Below are 17,968 nucleotides of genomic sequence, written 5' to 3' on the forward strand. Positions count from 1 at the left end.
AATGGGAAGTATGTGTCAACAAAGTTTTGTTATTGAGTACAGTCTGCTGGGAAACTTTCTGGTCCATGCCATTTTAAAGAGGGAAATAAGTATATGGCTCAATGCTGTGGAACCATGGGGTTTGCAGTTTGATGAGGTACCAGCAATTTTGGGTAGAGAAGTCTAATGAACCTGTAAAACTACAACTCATAGGATTCCATGGCAGTAACCCATTGCAGTTAAAGTGGTGCCAAATTGCATTTATCCTCTAGTGTAAGTGCATCCAAAGTGTTCACTGCAAAACAAGAAAATCAATGGAGTGAAATTCCATTTCTTTTATGATCAAGGTTGGATTCATTTATATAGGCAGTCCCCAAGTTACGAACAAGAAAGGTTCTGTAGGTTTGTTCTGTAGGTACATTTGTAAATTGTAACTCTAGCCAGATATATGTATATACAGTAGAGTCTCACTTATCCAACATTCGCTTATTCAACATCCACTTATCCAATGTTCTGGATTATCCAACATAGATTGCCTCCTGCCCGGATTCACTATTGTTTCTCTAGGCAGCAAGGATTGAACATTTTAGGGATTTAATTTCCGAAAATGTTGTTACTGTAAGTTCATTTTACGCAATTCTATCTTTATTTGTAGTCAATTTGTTAGTAGCCAATGTTTTTTGTAGTCAATGTTTTCAATACATTGTGATGTTTTAGTGCTAAATTCATAAATACAGTAATTACTACTCAACATTACCCTGTATTGAACTGCTTTTTCTGTTGATTTGTTGTAAAACATAATGTTTTGGTGCTCAATTTGTAAAATCATAATGTAATTTGACGTTTAATAGGTTTTTCGTAATCCCTCCTTATTATCCAACATTTTCACTTATCCAACGTTCTGCTGGCCCATTTATATTGGATAAATGAGACTCTACTGTATACGTACACACACACACACACACACACACACACACACACACAGAGCTTTTGACATCTGAGGGAAGGGTGAACACCCCTGTGGTGTTTGTTTTGCTGTCTGTGCCCTGTTCAGAAGATTTCACCTCACTTTTCTGTCTAACAAGGATTGGTGATAAAGCTTCAGTTAAGACACCTTTTCCTCATGATAATATCTCTTTCAGGAGTGAATTTCCCTTCTGGGGGGTGGATTTCTCACATGTCCTGTTGTCTTGCCCCCATTCCTAAGTCGGATGTTTAAAATTCGGGGGCTGACTGTATATCTTTTGAAAACCTGACATTTACATGCATTTAAGACAGACATATGAAAACATTCCAAGAATGCTGGAATGCCTTTGCCTCACCCGCATGTGGCTTGCTCACATGGACCGATCAATTAGAGATGGTTTATTGGTATCTTAGGGAATGGATCCAGCTTTGGAAGAATTTAAACCAGCCCTTCTCCCCAAATGATAACTTTGTTTTTACCACAATGTGGTCATAACATTGTCCTTGATTTCATTAACATGGAGAAGAAAACAGGGCTGATGTGTGTGTGTGTGTGGGGGGGGGGGGGGAATAAACACTCAAAAACAGCCTGGCCACATGTAATTGCAAAGCCTTGATTGCTGGGTGAATCTGGTTCCATTATATTTTATATTTTTCTTATATATTTGCTTACAAAAACCCTATTCTTTGACCAAATAAATTTCCATGACAGAGAGAATGAAAGAATATTTGAAAAATATTAAATCAACAGCTGAAAATGAATTTCCTGAATGTTCGGTAACCCCTACAGAGAGAATCCTCCAACATCAAGAATCTGTGATGTCTTAATAGCAATGACATCATTAAAATTTTTGCACAATGAGTAAAACCTATGTTTAAGAAATAGAGTGTATATCATTTAAGAAACACACTGTCCATTTTGGACAAATCAGTATATTTATTTAGTAAAAGAAACAATGAAGTCACACTAGATGTTAGACTCTCAAGAAACAAGACATCACTGCCTTTTTTTGTAGCAATGATTCTAAACCCTGTTTTGAAATGACTGCACGCTCTTGATATCAGTATACCGAGACCTCTGGACTTCTTCTCCATAGCATTACTAACAATATAAAATTAAACAAACGAGATAAAGGCAGTTAAAATGTCATTAGGCGCCAAGGGGGAATGTTTTCAATTTTCATAATCAAGAAAAGAGCCTGTAAAAGTGCAATAAAACACACTGGAGCCCCAAATCTTTGCCTAAAAATAAAGTATCCCATAAGAATTGGGCAGACCTAGCCCATGGCATCTATTCATGCAACTTCATGAACCTGAGAAAAAGCCTGGGCTGTATTATTTATTCAATACGAGCCCACACATCAGCATTCCCTAGTAATGCATCACTTGTTGCTTGGGGAGATGTGCTTTTTTCAGTACTCATCAAAATGGCAGACTTTGGCTTTGATGACCCACCTCTTACAGCAGAGGTGGATACAATGCAATCCCGTTCCTATTTTGTGGCACTTCTGCCCCTACCTCCATTGGTATAAAATGCTCTTTTGCGAAAAGAAAACTTCTAATATGTCCCCAAATCCAATTGAAGGATGGTGGAGACCATTTGTGTAAAATTCAAAGGCTCTCCTGCCTCTCCAAGAGTTAAACAACCATTATTTTGCCCTAAAAATGTCCTCCTAGGTGCATGGGGCACATTTCTAACATAATTTGCACACTCGCCAATTTAGATTCAAGAGACACTTTTTAGAAGCAAAGTTCTAATATCCTGGTAAAACAGACAAAGCATGCCCTTTCTCCCCATCTAGAAATCATCTGGGGGCAAAATTGATACTTTTCTTTGGAAGCAATCATGGTGGAGAGGTGCAACTCTCCAAAATCTCTTGGAAGGCTGATGTGACCACCTAGCATTCTACAGTTGGCCACCTTTGTTCTAGTGAAGAACACAGATGTCTATTATAAACAATGTAGCAAAATGTGGTAAACAATAATGGTCCAATATGCGAGTTGTACACAATATGTTTATTAGAGCACCATATACATTTCACGTTTTCTAAAACATAATATACATATTGTGTATAACTCACATATTGGACCATTATTGTTTACCACATTTTGATACACCTTTGTCCTAGACCAGGGGTCCTCAAACTTTTTAAGCAGAGGGCCGGTCCACAATCCTTCAGACTGTTGAGGGGCCGAATTATCATTTGAAAAAAAAATACGAACAAATTCGTATGCATACTGCACATGTCTTATTTGTAGTGCAAAAACAACAACAACAATGAAATAAAAACACAATATTTAAAAATAAAAACAATTTTAACCAACATAAACTTATCAGGATACTTTAATATTATTACAGTAAAACCCCGCTGGTCTGAGCCCTGCTGGTCCGAGCCTCCGTCCAATCCGAGTGGGTGAACGGGGAGGGCCGCAAAGGCCCTCCCCGTTCACCTGCTCGCTGGCTGGCTAGGTGTGCGTGTTGCTAGGTAGATAGCAAGCTACCTAGCAACACGCAGGGGGCACCTCCCAACGGGGAAGCGCGCCATGCGTGTTGCTAGGTAGCTTGCTATCTACCTAGCAACACGCACGGCTGGCTCCTTCACCACGCCGGGCACCAGTGCTGCTGGCCCCCGGCGTGACAAAGGAGCCAAGGCACGGGCGGGCGGGCGAACGGGGAGGGCTTTTGCGACCCTCCCCCTTCACCCGCTCAATGGCTGGCCCAAACGCCCGCCGAATGGAGAAGTTTCCTCTCCATTTGGCGGGCACTTGAACCCAGAGAACCTCAAAGTGTGCTTCCCTGGGTCCAAGAGCCTGCCAAACGGAGAGGTTTCCTCTCCCTTTGGTGGCCGCTTGGACCCAGGGAAGTGGGAAGCGACATGCTTCGCGCTTCCCTGGTTCCAAGCGGCCACCAAAGGGAGAGGAAATCTCTCTGTTCGGTGGGCGCTTGGACCCAGGGAAGCGCGCTTCGAGGTTCTCTCAAGGCCCAAATGCCCGCCGAAGGGAGGAAATTTTTCCCTTCGGCGGGCGCCTGGGCCTGGTAATCCGAGTGATCCAGGTTGACTGAGCTGAGATCTGTCCGTTTAACTCAGACTACAGAGGTTCTACTGTAGTAATATTACATGTAATATATAATATATAATTAATATTATTATATGGTATAATTATTAGTATTATATTGTATTACATTATAATATTACTATCAATATTCTAGGCCCCCCTGTGGCACAGTGTGTTAAAGGGCTGAGCTGCTGAACTTGCGGACCAAAAGGTTGCAGGTTTGAATCCGGGAGCGGAAGCTTCTGCCAACCTAACAATTCAAAAACATGCATATGTGAGTAGATCAATAGGTACCACTCCAGCGGGAAGGTAACGGCGCTCCATGCAGTAATGCTGGCCACATGACCTTGGAGGTGTCTATGGACAACGCCGGCTCTTTGGCTTAGAAATGGAAATGAGCACCAACCCCCAGAGTCGGACACGACTGGACTTAATGTCAGGGGAAACCTTTACCTTTACTTTATCTATCAATATTATATGTATATACAATATATTATATTATTAAAATTGATATAAAATATTATATTATAAAGCTGAGGGCAGGGGCCAGGTAAATGACCTTGAAGGGCCTTAGTTTGGGGGACCCTGTTCTAGAGCCACATGCCAAAAGGATGCATTTAAATGTGAAGGTAAGGGTATTTCCAAGCACATTATGGGTTATTTTGCTTTGAACTGAACTGAGATCCTTATAACACAAATGTCTCCACTCGTGATTATATCTTCAAGCATTCTTCGTTCTCTTTGCTCAATTTAGGTAAGAAAAGTAATTTTGTTCTTTCTGTTGTTAAACAACTGGCAGTCAGAAACCCCTGTGGATGTACTGCAAATCACCAAGTATTCTGCCAGTAGAAAGCCTCCCTTTGGCTTACCTCTGCAATAGGATTCCCGTATGGTAATGCATTAAGTTTTCTATGAATAAACCATCTTTAGATTTAATATTTACAATTACGTGCCAGCATGGAAACCTAAAAGTTCTGAAACTAATTCTGGCATCACAGAAGAAACCTTCCCTGTGCAATTGAAATGATAATTATCACCCGGTTTTTAACAACATATCCAGCCCCTGCAAGTTTTGGAGGCTGTAAAGCAACAAAGAGGAAAAGCAATCCACATGTTCATACATGTCTCAATTTGTATCCTGGACAGAACAACCTGCAGGCTTTATTCCTTGCCTATGTCTAACAGTCACGCTTGGCAAATTAATGTCAACTTTCTTTTCTAATTTTAGTTTAGCACAGATAATCAGATTAAAGGGTACAAATGAAAACTACAGGGGAAATGGTCCCCCCCCCCCCCCGGTTCTCCAAATAGTCTGGGAAACATGTTGATTTCAGCCCTTTTCAAAGGTTAAGCTCCATGGGCATGGTCTATACTTAGGGAATCTGCAACCTGAACAGATGTTGCTGAATTTCAGCTCACAACACCCCGAGCCAGTTTGGCTAAAAGTGAGGTATGATGGCAGTATCAAAAAGGTCAAAGTCTAATTTATATATCTCTCTTGATGGTAAACCTGAAGCCATGCTGTTCTCCCATTCTACTCATTTCTAGCCCAAGATATCTATGACCTGAATAGGACATTTGCAGGGGATCATCTGTATGTGTTAGCTGTATATTAATACATTTCTTGTTGCATACCCTCCAGCATATTATGGAAGAAACCCAGGACATATGTGGCCCAGCAATATCAGAATGCATTCAAGATAGCAAATGTTATAAATGAGGAAGAAGAACACAGACGATAGGAGATGTTCCAGCATGTTGTTTTTGACCAGACTCCCTTCCTTTCTCTTCTCACCTGACCTGGAATTAACTGAGCACAAACTATATTTGCATCTGAACTCAGTTTGTGGCAATTGGAGTAAGTTGAGAACAAACTTCTGAGTTTACTCTAGGGAAATAGGAAGAGGCAGAGGAGACAGAAACTGGGACATTTTAAAAACATGAGCAATAGAGGGATGATCAAGATAGGCCCAGCCAAATTGGGACATTTGGAGGGCATGTTCCATTCCATCACAATGGGAGAGCTACTTTTTGGAATAAGAATGACAGAATCAATCACCAGGATTTGTTTGTAACTTCTTCAGGGTCCAAGATTTCTATAGGGCTGGAATGTTTATTGTATGTGATAGACTCAACAACTGTAGCCTTCCTCTCCTCTAAGCTAATACTGGTTTACATTTGATACCAACCTATCTTATCTACATTTTGGAAATTAATTGGCTGTTTAAGTGTTTATTCATTCAGTCGCTTCTGACTCTTCGTGACCTCCTGGACCAGCCCAAACCAGAGCTCCCTGTCGGATGTCACCACCCCCAGCTCCTTCAAGGTCAAGCCAGTCACTTCATGGATGCCATCCATCCATCTTGCCCTTGGTTGGCCCCTCTTCCTTTTTCCTTCCATTTTCCCCATCATCACTGTCTTCTCCAAGCTGTCCTGTCTTCTATTATGTGGCCAAAGTATTTCATCTTTGTCTTTAATACCCTTCCTTCCAGTGAGCAGTCGGGCATTATTTCCTGGATGAAGGACTGGCTGGATCTTCTTGCAGTCCAAGACACTCTCAAAATTTTCCTCCAACACTACAGTTCAAAAGCATCTATCTTCCTTCACTCAGCCTTCCTTATGGTCCAGCTCTCACATCCATAGATTACTACAGGGAATATCATTGCTTTAACTATGTGAATCTTCATTGCCAGTGTGATGTCTCTACTCTTAACTATTTGATCGAGATTGGTCATTGCTATCCTCCCAAAAAGTAAGTGTTTTTAAAAATTTCCTGGCTGCAGTCTGTGTCTGCAGTAATCTTTGCGCCTAGAAAGACGAAGTCTGTCACTGCCTCCATATTTTCTCCCTCTATTTGCCAGTTATCAATCAGTCTGGTTGCCATCATCTTGATTTTTTTTATATTTAACTGCAACCCAGGTTTTTCACTTTCTTCTTTCACCTTAGTTATAAGGCTTTTCAGCTCCTCCTCGTTTCCAACCATCATAGTGGTATCATTTGCATATCTAAGGTTGTTAATGTTTCTTCCAGCAAGTTTAACTCCAGCCTTGGATTTTTCGAGCCCTGAACATGATGTGTTCTACATACAAGTTGAATAGGTAGGGTGAAAATATACAGCCCTGCCATACCCCTTTCCAAATCTTGAACCAGTGTATTGTTTTGTGATATGCTCTAACTGTTGCTACTTGGCCGTTATACAGATTTCTCAGGAGACAGACAAAGTGACTTGATATCTCCATACCACCAAGAACTTGCCACAATTTATTATGATCCACTCAGTTGAAGGCTTTAGAATAGCCAATAAAGCAGAAATAGATGTCTTTCTGAAACTCCTTGGCTTCCTCCATTATCCAGCGGAGATTGGCAATTTGGTCTCTCGTTCCTCTGCCTTTTCTGAACCAAGCTTGTACATCTGGCGACTCTCACTCCATGTATTGCTGGAGTCTACTTTGCAGGATCTTGAGCATTACCTTACTGGTAATTTGTATTGGAAATTAATCCAAATGCCAAATTTCATTTCATTCTTCTGCCTTTGCAGCTCATATTTTGTGACTGAATTTTTCCAGTTTTTTCCATTTATTAAGACAAAATGCATATAAAGCGTGTGTATTGATGAAAATACTAGATTAGAAGTAACTGGTTATAAAATGGGTTTATTAGTATAAATGGGTATTAAAGTATACAACAAATTTAGTGTGATTGTAATAGAAACTTCAAACTGCAAAAATGAGGTGGATTTAATTAAAAAATAAAACTGAGAAAATGAAATTCACAGTCTTGTGCATCACTTCGTTGTTTTGATTGTAAGTGAAAGGCTACATATTAGACTACTTCTATAAGTTTCTTCTGTTATTTTTGGTTTTTGTTCTCTCATTACTGAGCTTTAATACAGAGAGCATTTTTATGACACCAAAGTAAAAAAAAGTTGTGAAACTTTAAGGTGTCAAAGTATGTTTCTATAGTTATAGATTCAGTGCTATATTATATGTATGTATTACAAAATTTAGGACCCTGAAACCAGTATATTGGAAGAAAGAACGGAAATAAATGTCACTAGCATATTTATGAATACTGTATAATCAAACCAGTTCTAGGCATTTAGTCAAGCTAATTCAAAATGAAAGATACAATAGAAATGTCTGGTGGGAAAATGCAATAAATATTAGACATATTCTCTGAGCCAGAGAATAATGACCTTGGCAGGAAGCCAGTAAAAAAGACCAGTATTGTATAGAAAAAAAAGAAAAGACTCTGAACTGGTTTCAGTCAACAGTCATTCATCTGAGTTATGTGAAATGCTACAAATACCAGTTGAAATCACATCTGTCTGATGGCCTGTTGTAAGGTCTGTAAAAGTCATATTTTTTCGTGTCAGGAGCGACTTGAGAAACTCTAAGTCGCTTCTGGTGTGAGAGAATTGGCCATCTGCAAGGATGTTGCCCAGGGGATGCTCGGATGTTTGATGTTTTACCATCCTGTGGGAGGCCTCCCTCATGTCCCATGGGGAGCTAGAGCTGACAGACAGGAGCTCATCCCACTCCCCGGATTTGAACCGCTGACCACCGGGGGCTCATAAACGACTGAATGATTTGTAGCCTTCATCATTGGCATCAAACTTGCCAGTAGGCTATTATAATAATCTAGATGTGATATTGCCAAAATCTGGACAAGCCATTTCAATAGTAAGAATCTATGGAACCAATGAATGTTCAAGAGAAATGAAATTCCTGATAAAGGAGTGTAGAGACAAATTATCATCCATCATGACACCGAGTTACCCTGGACCATGCCCTGACTTAAAAGAAGCACTGTTTGACTATCAAGCAAAAAGTGGGCGCTAGAAATAATATCATATGAAAACTGACTGGCACAACCTGGGGATCACAACCAGACACAATGAAGACATCTGCCCTTGTGCTTTGCTACTCTGCTGCTGAATAGGCATGCTCAGTGTGGCACACATCTCACCATGTTAAAAAGTGGATGTGACTCTTAATGAGACATGCTGCATTATCACAGAATGTCTGTGCCCCCCACTGCTGTTGAAATTATACTGTTTAGCTCGCATAGCACCACCTGACATCTGGAAGTAGCAGCCAGCAATGAAAGGACCAAGGCAGTGATATCTCAGGCCCATCCCCTGCTGGGATATCAGCCAGCACACCGCCTTAAATCAAGAAATAGTTTTCTAAGATCCACTGAGAAACTCACAGGAACACTTCAGCAAGCAAGAGTCCAAAAGTGGCAGGCTAAAACCCGGAACATCGACCCATGGCTGATTCCGAATGAGGGACTCCCTCCTGGGCACACAGAAGACTTGGAAGGCGCTGAACAGACTGCGCTCTGGCACTACAAGATGCAGAACCAACCTTAAGAAATTGGGCCACAAAGTGGAGTCCACGACATAGGAGTGTGGAGAAGAGCAAACCACAGACCACTTACTGCGAGCTGTGGCGCAGGTGGGAGAGCAAGCCAGCTGCAGCCAGCTGCAATGAATCACTCTGACCAGGAGGTCATGAGTTCGAGGCCTGCTCGGAGCCTATGTTTGTCTTGTCTTTGTTCTATGTTAAAAGGTATTGAATGTTTGCCTATATGTGTAATGTGATCTGCCCTGAGTCCCCTTTGGGGTGAGAAAGGCAGAATATAAATGCTGTAAATAAATAATAAATAAATACTACAATGCATCCTGAGTCCTGCCACATGTACGATGGAGGACCTTCTCATAGCAACACCAGAGGCACTCCAAGTGGCCAGTTACTGGTCAAAGGACATTTAGTATAATGACAAGTTTTAAACTTTGTTTGTTTTTTCAAATACATTACAACTGTACCTTCGGTTTGCTTCTGACATGATAAATAAAGATGACACCGAGATTCCTGGCTGCCTGAATAGTAACTACTGGGAACCCTATAGGCACAGCGCAGAGCATGAAAAAAGGCTACTGGACAGACAGGCTGAAAGATCTTTACTGAAAGTCCAGTAAAACCTGTGTCTAATTGGGTGATAGCAAAATACCAGTGGAAGTTGCTTTTTACAGGTAGAGATGAAATATGAGAAACGGAGGGAATGTAAAATTATTTCATCTATTCCTATTCAGGATTGCAGTTGGTATGACTTCCTTATATTTGCTTTTACTCATTTTCTGTTTTGTAACTATCACAAGATTTTTCCCCCCTCCTCATATAACAACACCCATTGGGAGATGAGATTACTGTAGAATTAGGCCAATAATGCAGTATGGAGGTCAAAGCATCTCTGGTAGAAAGCAAATAGGTTCCCTGCCCGAGGCTTCTGATGCTTCTATTCTTAATCTTCCCTCCTTTTCATGACCCTCTGCACTATTATCTTCTCCCTGGCTGCACTGCTATTATAACCATATAACAGAGTTTCTATAGAAAGAAAACAAAGCACTGCATCAAATGTTTTCTGTGAGATAAAAAAGTATTTTACTTCCGGCAGTACAGCACTGAAAACAGAGTTAGGCATGCTCTGCCACAAGATGTATCATAGCATTTTTTATTTATTCATTCATGTAAATATTGTCGGTTCATAGTTAAATTGAGGAATCCATTTTATACTTGTATTTCATGAAAACATTATGGAACAAAGTCGTGAAGTGTCTTCCCACTCTGCAAAATAAAAGCAGCAAATCACATTTGGTTGCTATAAAAAGAAGCAGAACGAACTCTTACCAGTCTGTGTACCAAGTTCTAGTTTATGGTTTCCTCCACATATGGAATACAGCTATTGTTCTGGCTTTCGTGGCATATGGCACATTCTAGTCTCTCCTTAATACAATGTATATTGACTTGGGAGTAAGTCTCACTGGCAGCTAGAAATACATTTCAACATAAAAACACACAGGAGAGAGCATGTTTTAAAGGAAGGTAAGAAGTAAAAGTAGAAAGGGGATGGTAGAAATTTCAGAATATTTTATTAAGTCCAACACATTTAAAAGAATCATAGAACTGTATGAGATGTCAACCAACTCTTTTAAGTCCAACTCTCTGATAATTCAGAAATCCATAGCTAAAGTATTCACCTCCAGTGAAGGGTAGTCTACCAGCTTCCAAAGTAGTCAAGTCCACTTTCAAACAACTTTTCAAAGAACTTTTCCCTAATGTTTATGTAGATTATCCATTCTTGTGATGTGAATCCATTTTCCATGTAACAGCCCTAGAGACATTTGGAGATGCCGATTCCATAACCTCTCAATCTTTAGGCTAAACAGACCACCACCCCTCAACTGTTTCTCATAACATTTGGCTTCCAAATCCTTTGCCATGTTGATTGTTCTCCTCTAAAGCAATTTTTCAATGTCATTCTGAGGCTGCAGTGCCCAGAGCTGAACACAGTTTTCCACTGTCACTTCATTGAAAGTAGACACTATACTTCTCTTGACAAATGCCACAATTTCAAACAATTGTTCTTCCTCAAGGAAAAAAAACCCTCAGGAATAAACATCAGGGACACACAACTGGAAAAAAAGTGTGCAGATAAGCAATCTGGTGTTCAGAGCACAACTATGGAGAATTACCTTTTTAGACTAAAGTTCACAGTCGCCCTCAGCCATGATAGCTACTGGAGTTAATAAACTTCTTGTGCATCTTGGGATTTACCAAAGGGAAAACCAAATGCAAGGAGTGTCTGCCTAAACTGCAGTGTCCCCCTCTGAAGTCACGTTCAATAGACATACTTTTTTTTGTTCCCTGTTCAGTTCTAAATGAAATCTAACTTGTTCTCTTGGTTTCTAAGGACATTTCATGATCAGTGTTTTGTTTCCTAGTGACAATTTTCCTATTTCATTTGGATTTTTAGTATATAGCTTAGTGCTGTTTTGTTTTAACCTGCCCTGCGATTTTATCTTTGTTATTGTTTTTACTGGATTTTATCTTATTGTATATTTATATTTTTGTGAGCTGACTTGAAGCTATCACAAAAGGGTAGAATATACATCCTACAAGGGAGGAAGAAATGTGGAGAGGATGGATGAATCAGAGATGGATTAGAATCCTGTCTCTTCTCACTCTTCCCCCATTAAAGGCAACAAGAGGCAGTAGTGTTGGAAACCAGAAAGCAGAAAACCTTCAGCAATTTTGGATTGAGCACTACTGAATTTAATAAGGTCCTCTTCTTATATATAGTTTTGGGCCGTATGTATTGTTTACATAGTATGCTACCATCTATGCTTGGCAGTTGCAATTAATTTGTGCAACTTCCACTTTTTTACCTTGGTCAGTAAAATATACAGCATAAAGAACCTGTGAAAGAAAGGAGAGAAAGGAGAGAAAAGAGAGAAAAGAGAGAAAAGAGAGAAAAGAGAGAAAAGAGAGAAAAGAGAGAAAAGAGAGAAAAGAGAGAAAAGAGAGGAAGGAAGGAAGGAAGGAAGGAAGGAAGGAAGGAAGGAAGGAAGGAAGGAAGGAAGGAAGGAAGGAAGGAAGGAAGGAAGGGACACAATTGCAATCTTCCAACTTCTGAGGAATTGTTTTTTCTGGACATGCTTTTCAAATACCTGCCAAGGATGCCACCAATCAATGGGAAATAACTAAGGAGTGTTCAGTATTTGGCTCAAATCCAATGCCTCAAAATTAAAGGAGCTCCTGCACTAAGGAATCAGGCAGAGAATAAGTCCCCTACAACTGTGTAATCTGCTTTAGGATTTGCCAGAGATTTCTTTATTGGTAATGAGCACCAACCTTCATTATATTCTTGACATTAATAATGTTATCATGGATTCTGCTCATAGCATGATAACTATGTATTATTAATGCATACAGATATAAACCAACATGGCTATGATATATATTTACATATAACCAAAGAAAAAGGCATGTCTTTGCATAAAATTGAATGTGTGTGTTGACTTATGACGACCACATGAATTTCACAGGGTTTTCTTAGGCAAGGGATACTTACAGGTAGCTTTGCAACTTCCTTCCTTTGAAATATAATCAATATCCAAGTATGTATTGGTGGTCTCTTATCCAAATACTAAGCAGTGCTGGCTGTGCTTAGATTCCAAGATCAGATGACATCTGTTGCCTTTAGGGTATTGAGGCATAAAATACTGATATGCCATTTTATATAGATGATAGATAGAATACAGAAATATCACTATAATTTACAGAGAAATACAATGCCACATATCCAGCTGCACAGGACTTGAAGGGGCTTATCTTCTACAATCAATCTGGTACTGTCTACTGCACCACAAGTCATCACCTAACCGTGCTTCAAGTCTGAAAAGCAGTAGTGATGGAAGGAAGAGCAGCTACTGATTGTAGGACCATCGTCTTGGTCTGACATGCATGTTTGGTTGTGACTATGTCTCTCCCAAGTCCTTGGCTTGCTCCTGGGTCCACAGGAATGGTCAGACATTTATTTATTTTTATTTATTTACAGCATTTATATTCCGCCCTTCTCACCCCGAAAGGGACTCAGGGCGGATCACATTACACATATAGGCAAACATTCAATGCCTTTAACATAGAACAAAGACAAGACAAACATAGGCTCCGAGTGGGCCTCGAACTCATGACCTCCTGGTCAGAGTGATTCATTGCAGTGATTCATTGCAGCTGCTCTCCAGCCTGCGCCACAGCCGCTTCTATCTCCCCAAACCCTAGTGATCACATTGTCAGCAGAGAGGCACTTCCACTTGTGATCTCTCTTTCTCTCTCTATAAGTCCTAGCAAAGGGAAGATCCGAACAAAGCAAATCACAAAGAGAGTGAGAAACAGGGAGGTCTGAGAAGAAAGGAGCTGCTATCGCTGCTGCTACTGCTTGCCCTGCTTTCCTATGCACTAAGGCAGTGGTTCTCAACCTGGGGTCCCCAGATGTTTTTGGCCTACAGCTCCCAGAAATCCCAGCCAGTTTGCTAGCTGTTAGGATTTCTGAGAACTGAAGGCCAAAAACATCTGGGAACCCCAGGTTGAAAACCACTGCACAAAGGGCTCATCTACATGGTCTTAATAATCCACACTGAATGTGCAAGTCTGTAGTAGACCCCAACAACGATATCTTTTTCAGTGCTTGTTCCCTTAAATCTTACTCAGATGCTTTCAACCTAGTTTCCAAGATTGAAGTCTTTCATCTCAAAATGAAGAACATCGACTGCAGAACAAGATATGCCCCCACCATATTATTTATGTTTTATAATAGTATATGGACATCTTCCTTATAGTTATTTTCTCACTACGAAACCAAAATGTCCTTTGTAATCAGTCAGCTACTTTTATGAGGCATCCAATCACATTTGGAAAGTAATATTTAAAACTTTAAAGATTTCAAATTCAAATTATGGATCATATTTAACTGTGAATAATTACTTTCTGCATGACATATTCCTAGTCCTCTAAGAAATGCATGCAGTGCCTCTGTAAAGGTTAAGATGTTTTTCAAGCAAACATTATTTACAATATTAATCTATTTACATTTGCCACCTAATGCTAATTACACATCCTGCTGCTCCACATACTACCAAATATACCATAATTTCAGAAGATCGGTTTGATGCAAAAAGAGGGGGGAAACCCCCAGGACCAGATATTAGCTCTCTGATTTCTCCCTTTTCTCTGAAAAGCAACCTCTTTCCACCAAGAAAGGTTGTGATAGTTGGATATGATTCAGCAATGCTCAGGGCCCATTTTTTACCCCCCTCTATTATTTAGACAATTCTTTCACACTTCAAACATAAAGTGGAATTATTTATAACATTTCCCTGTCAAAATTTTCAATAAATAAGATTAGCAGTAACAAAGAGATGCAAACTCTTTGCTAAAGAACATGAAGACAAGGAAGATGGGAAAGTGATGTTAAGGGGGAAATTCAATAGCTGTGTGGGGGCAGAATAAATATTATACACAAACGGATACTGCCAAACTCTGGTATCTTCTCTTGTTGTAGAATGACAGAGGAGGTAATTTGAAGCAGGGAAAAAATAAGGCTCAGTTCTTCTTTCACATAAATATTTTTGTGGCATCTCCCAGCACCATCCCTTGACTTACAAACACACATCTGGAATTTCATAGGCAGTGTGGGAGTGCATCATAAAAGAACAGAGAGAGCGTATTGAATATCTTGTCCTGCCCTACCCTTTCCACCACATGTCACATCCTACTTTTCTCAAAGAGAATGTGGAATTTATAAAATTATGTATGTCTAATGTATTGTTTAGCTGTCTCTTACCTCATTGGTGTTCTATTGATATCAGTGGAACCACTGTGAAAATAGTTACTAAATAGTTATGTAATGTAAACTAGGGACATAACTCTTAGACTAGGGCCCCATCTATACTGCCATATAATCCAGTTTCAGAATGCAGATTAGCTGCATTAAACTCGATTATATGGCATCATAGACTCATGTCCAGTTCAATGCGGTTCAGTCTGCATTATAGGAGTCTACACTGACCATTACAATACAGTTCAAACTGGATTATATGGCAGTGTAGTTTGGGCCTAATTCATCCTTGCCTGTGGGGAGAAATAATTACAGCAGTTTTATTTGCAAGGAGCGGGGAAGTAATTCTGCTCCCCAAGTCTGTTGAATCATACACAAAATAAAAAATACCCAAAAGAGCACTCCCTATTTCATACAGCCTGTTTGGAGGCAAAACAAGGTGTGGGAGGTAGGTTGTGCCCTATGCTAAAGTTCTAACTAATGCCTGGAGTTTGGAGCAAATTCTCGAAGTAAGATCCTCTGATATTGTAAGCTGCCTTAAGACCTCTAACAACGCCACTTCTTTCTGCAGACTTTTTCTACTTGGAAAGACTTGCCAAGAGTTTCCCAAATTGGTGCAGGGCTGCATATGATCCAAGGACCAAATATTTCCCACTTTTTGCCCTATGCATTAATTGAGACCAGTGCTTGGAGTTCAAGTAGATCCCATTGATGAGATCTTTCCCTTCTCTAAGGCCCCTCTACACAAGCTCTATAATCCACCTTGAAGCCAGCTCAAGGTTGCAATGTGATCTCCAATATGTATCCAGTAAGAAAATGAGGGTTTAAATAACTTTCTAGAAAGTCTCAAATCAGCCCAAAAGTAATGTATGGTCACTGCAGAGCAGGAATTTGGGTTCAACATATGAAATGCACATGATGAGCGGGCTAGGGGTTGGAACATCTATATACTGTATGCATGCATGGAGAGGAAACTGCTTTTCCTTTCTTGCTTTGCCTTGAATTGTTGTAAAAGTGATCCTTATTGGATAGGCTGCTTCTTTGCAGAGGAGGCAGAATTAATCCACACAATCAACCTGGTGCTGGAGGCCCTGAAACTCCTCCAGTGTGAACTCCATCCTAGCTTTAAGCTGGTTCCCAGGGTGCTTAGTTAGGCACTCCGGAGCAAACTGGATCTCTTTGGCTGGATCTACACTGCCTTATAATGCTGTTTTAGAATGATATATATATATATATATATATATATATATATATATATATATATATATAGTGTAGACTCATAATCCAGTTCAAGACAGTTCATCTGCATTGTGAAACTGTATAATATGGCATTGTAGATCCAATTTTTGATCCACACCATGAACCAGATTAAATGGCTGTGTGGAATCAGCCTAAGTGTTCATTTACACTGTGTGTTTATTTATGTTTTCTCCATAGGGAGGAAACATTTTTAACATAAGATATGGGAAATCTGCAAGTCTTCAAATGTTGCTGGATTGCATTCCTTCTAAACCCAGACCATCGGGCATGTTGACTGGAAATGACTCATGTTGGAGTCACACAACATATAGAAAGCCAAATGTTCTCCACTACTGGGCCAAATAATATCACTAAAATCAAATGAACTTTCATTTTAGATTGTGATTAATATCTTATGTATGAGGAAATACATTTATAACCAAACATTTGCAGATGGAAACCCAATATTTTATGTGCTTATATCAAAAGAAAGAAAAGGAGAGAGAAAAGTACTTTGAACCTTAGACAGAATTTTGGAAGGGCAAAGCAAATATACATAAATGCACATATAAGCAAATGTCTCATAACAGTAGGCCAAGAATAGCAGATTCTTTTGAATATAGTTTACTTCCTTAATTTTTCATATGCAATTATAAGGTTATTAAAAGTAGGTTAGTCATGATATGTTTATATAATCATTACATTTGGCTCAGAGACAATTTTATCAAGTTATCCTTCATGTCAGATTGTGCTTTGATGAGATAACAGTATTTTTTTAAATGTACAAATGCTGCTACATGCCATTTTTGGAACAAAATTAAAAGCATTGTTTGAAAGTTTAAATGGCATCATAAAAATGTTAGTGAACTTCAAGACAAACTTCAATCTATCCTATAATTTAACTGGCAAAAAGTAAATTCTAAAATTTTAATAAAAACATCTTTTTTTATTTCCGTCCAGCATTTGATCACAAAATGCATTGGTAACATAGACAAGGCACATATTGTGACATGTTTTTGCTCATCTTTTCCTTCATCTCAAATCACAAGTAGTTCGTTATTTCTAAAAGCCGCTTATGACATCCAGAAGATCTTGTCACAGCAGAAAAGGTTTCATAATTTTGGGAGGCTGGTCATATAGAACATATGTGAGGCGAGGCTCATGGTAAACCATTGAAGGAAAACATTGTCATCTCCAGTTTGCAAAACACAAAAACAGCCAAGTCAGCAAGTTGAAGGCCAAATCAGACATATACTTTAATACTGTGGTTGCCAACCATGCCTGCTTTTATAAAAAACTAAATGACAAGCACAATTGCCCCCAATTTTCCTTTGGACCGCAATGTGCAAGGGAAGATGAGATTTAACCCTCCCCTCCTTAACTGTGATCACTATGAACTTGTCTCCTGCCAGCTTTTTATAAAGCATAGGAAGAAAACTTCTGTTTGCTTTAACAGAGATTTTCCTTTCCTAAGCTTCAAAAGAGGTGACTTTTATAGGGATTACAGTTCAACCAAAAAGCCTTCAGCCACTGCTTTTAGGATAAT

General features: G+C 39.5%; 1 protein-coding gene across 1 annotated transcript in view; it reads right to left on the reverse strand.

The window, feature by feature from the left end:
• The window catches only part of cpq (carboxypeptidase Q), a 196,060-nt gene that overhangs the window by 39,617 nt on the left and 138,475 nt on the right, over positions 1-17,968 (reverse strand). The gene's annotated exons all lie outside the window — the stretch shown is intronic.

Source organism: Anolis carolinensis, chromosome 4 (genome assembly GCF_035594765.1).
Source record: "Anolis carolinensis isolate JA03-04 chromosome 4, rAnoCar3.1.pri, whole genome shotgun sequence".
In the NCBI taxonomy this organism is placed as follows: Eukaryota; Metazoa; Chordata; class Lepidosauria; order Squamata; family Dactyloidae; genus Anolis; species Anolis carolinensis.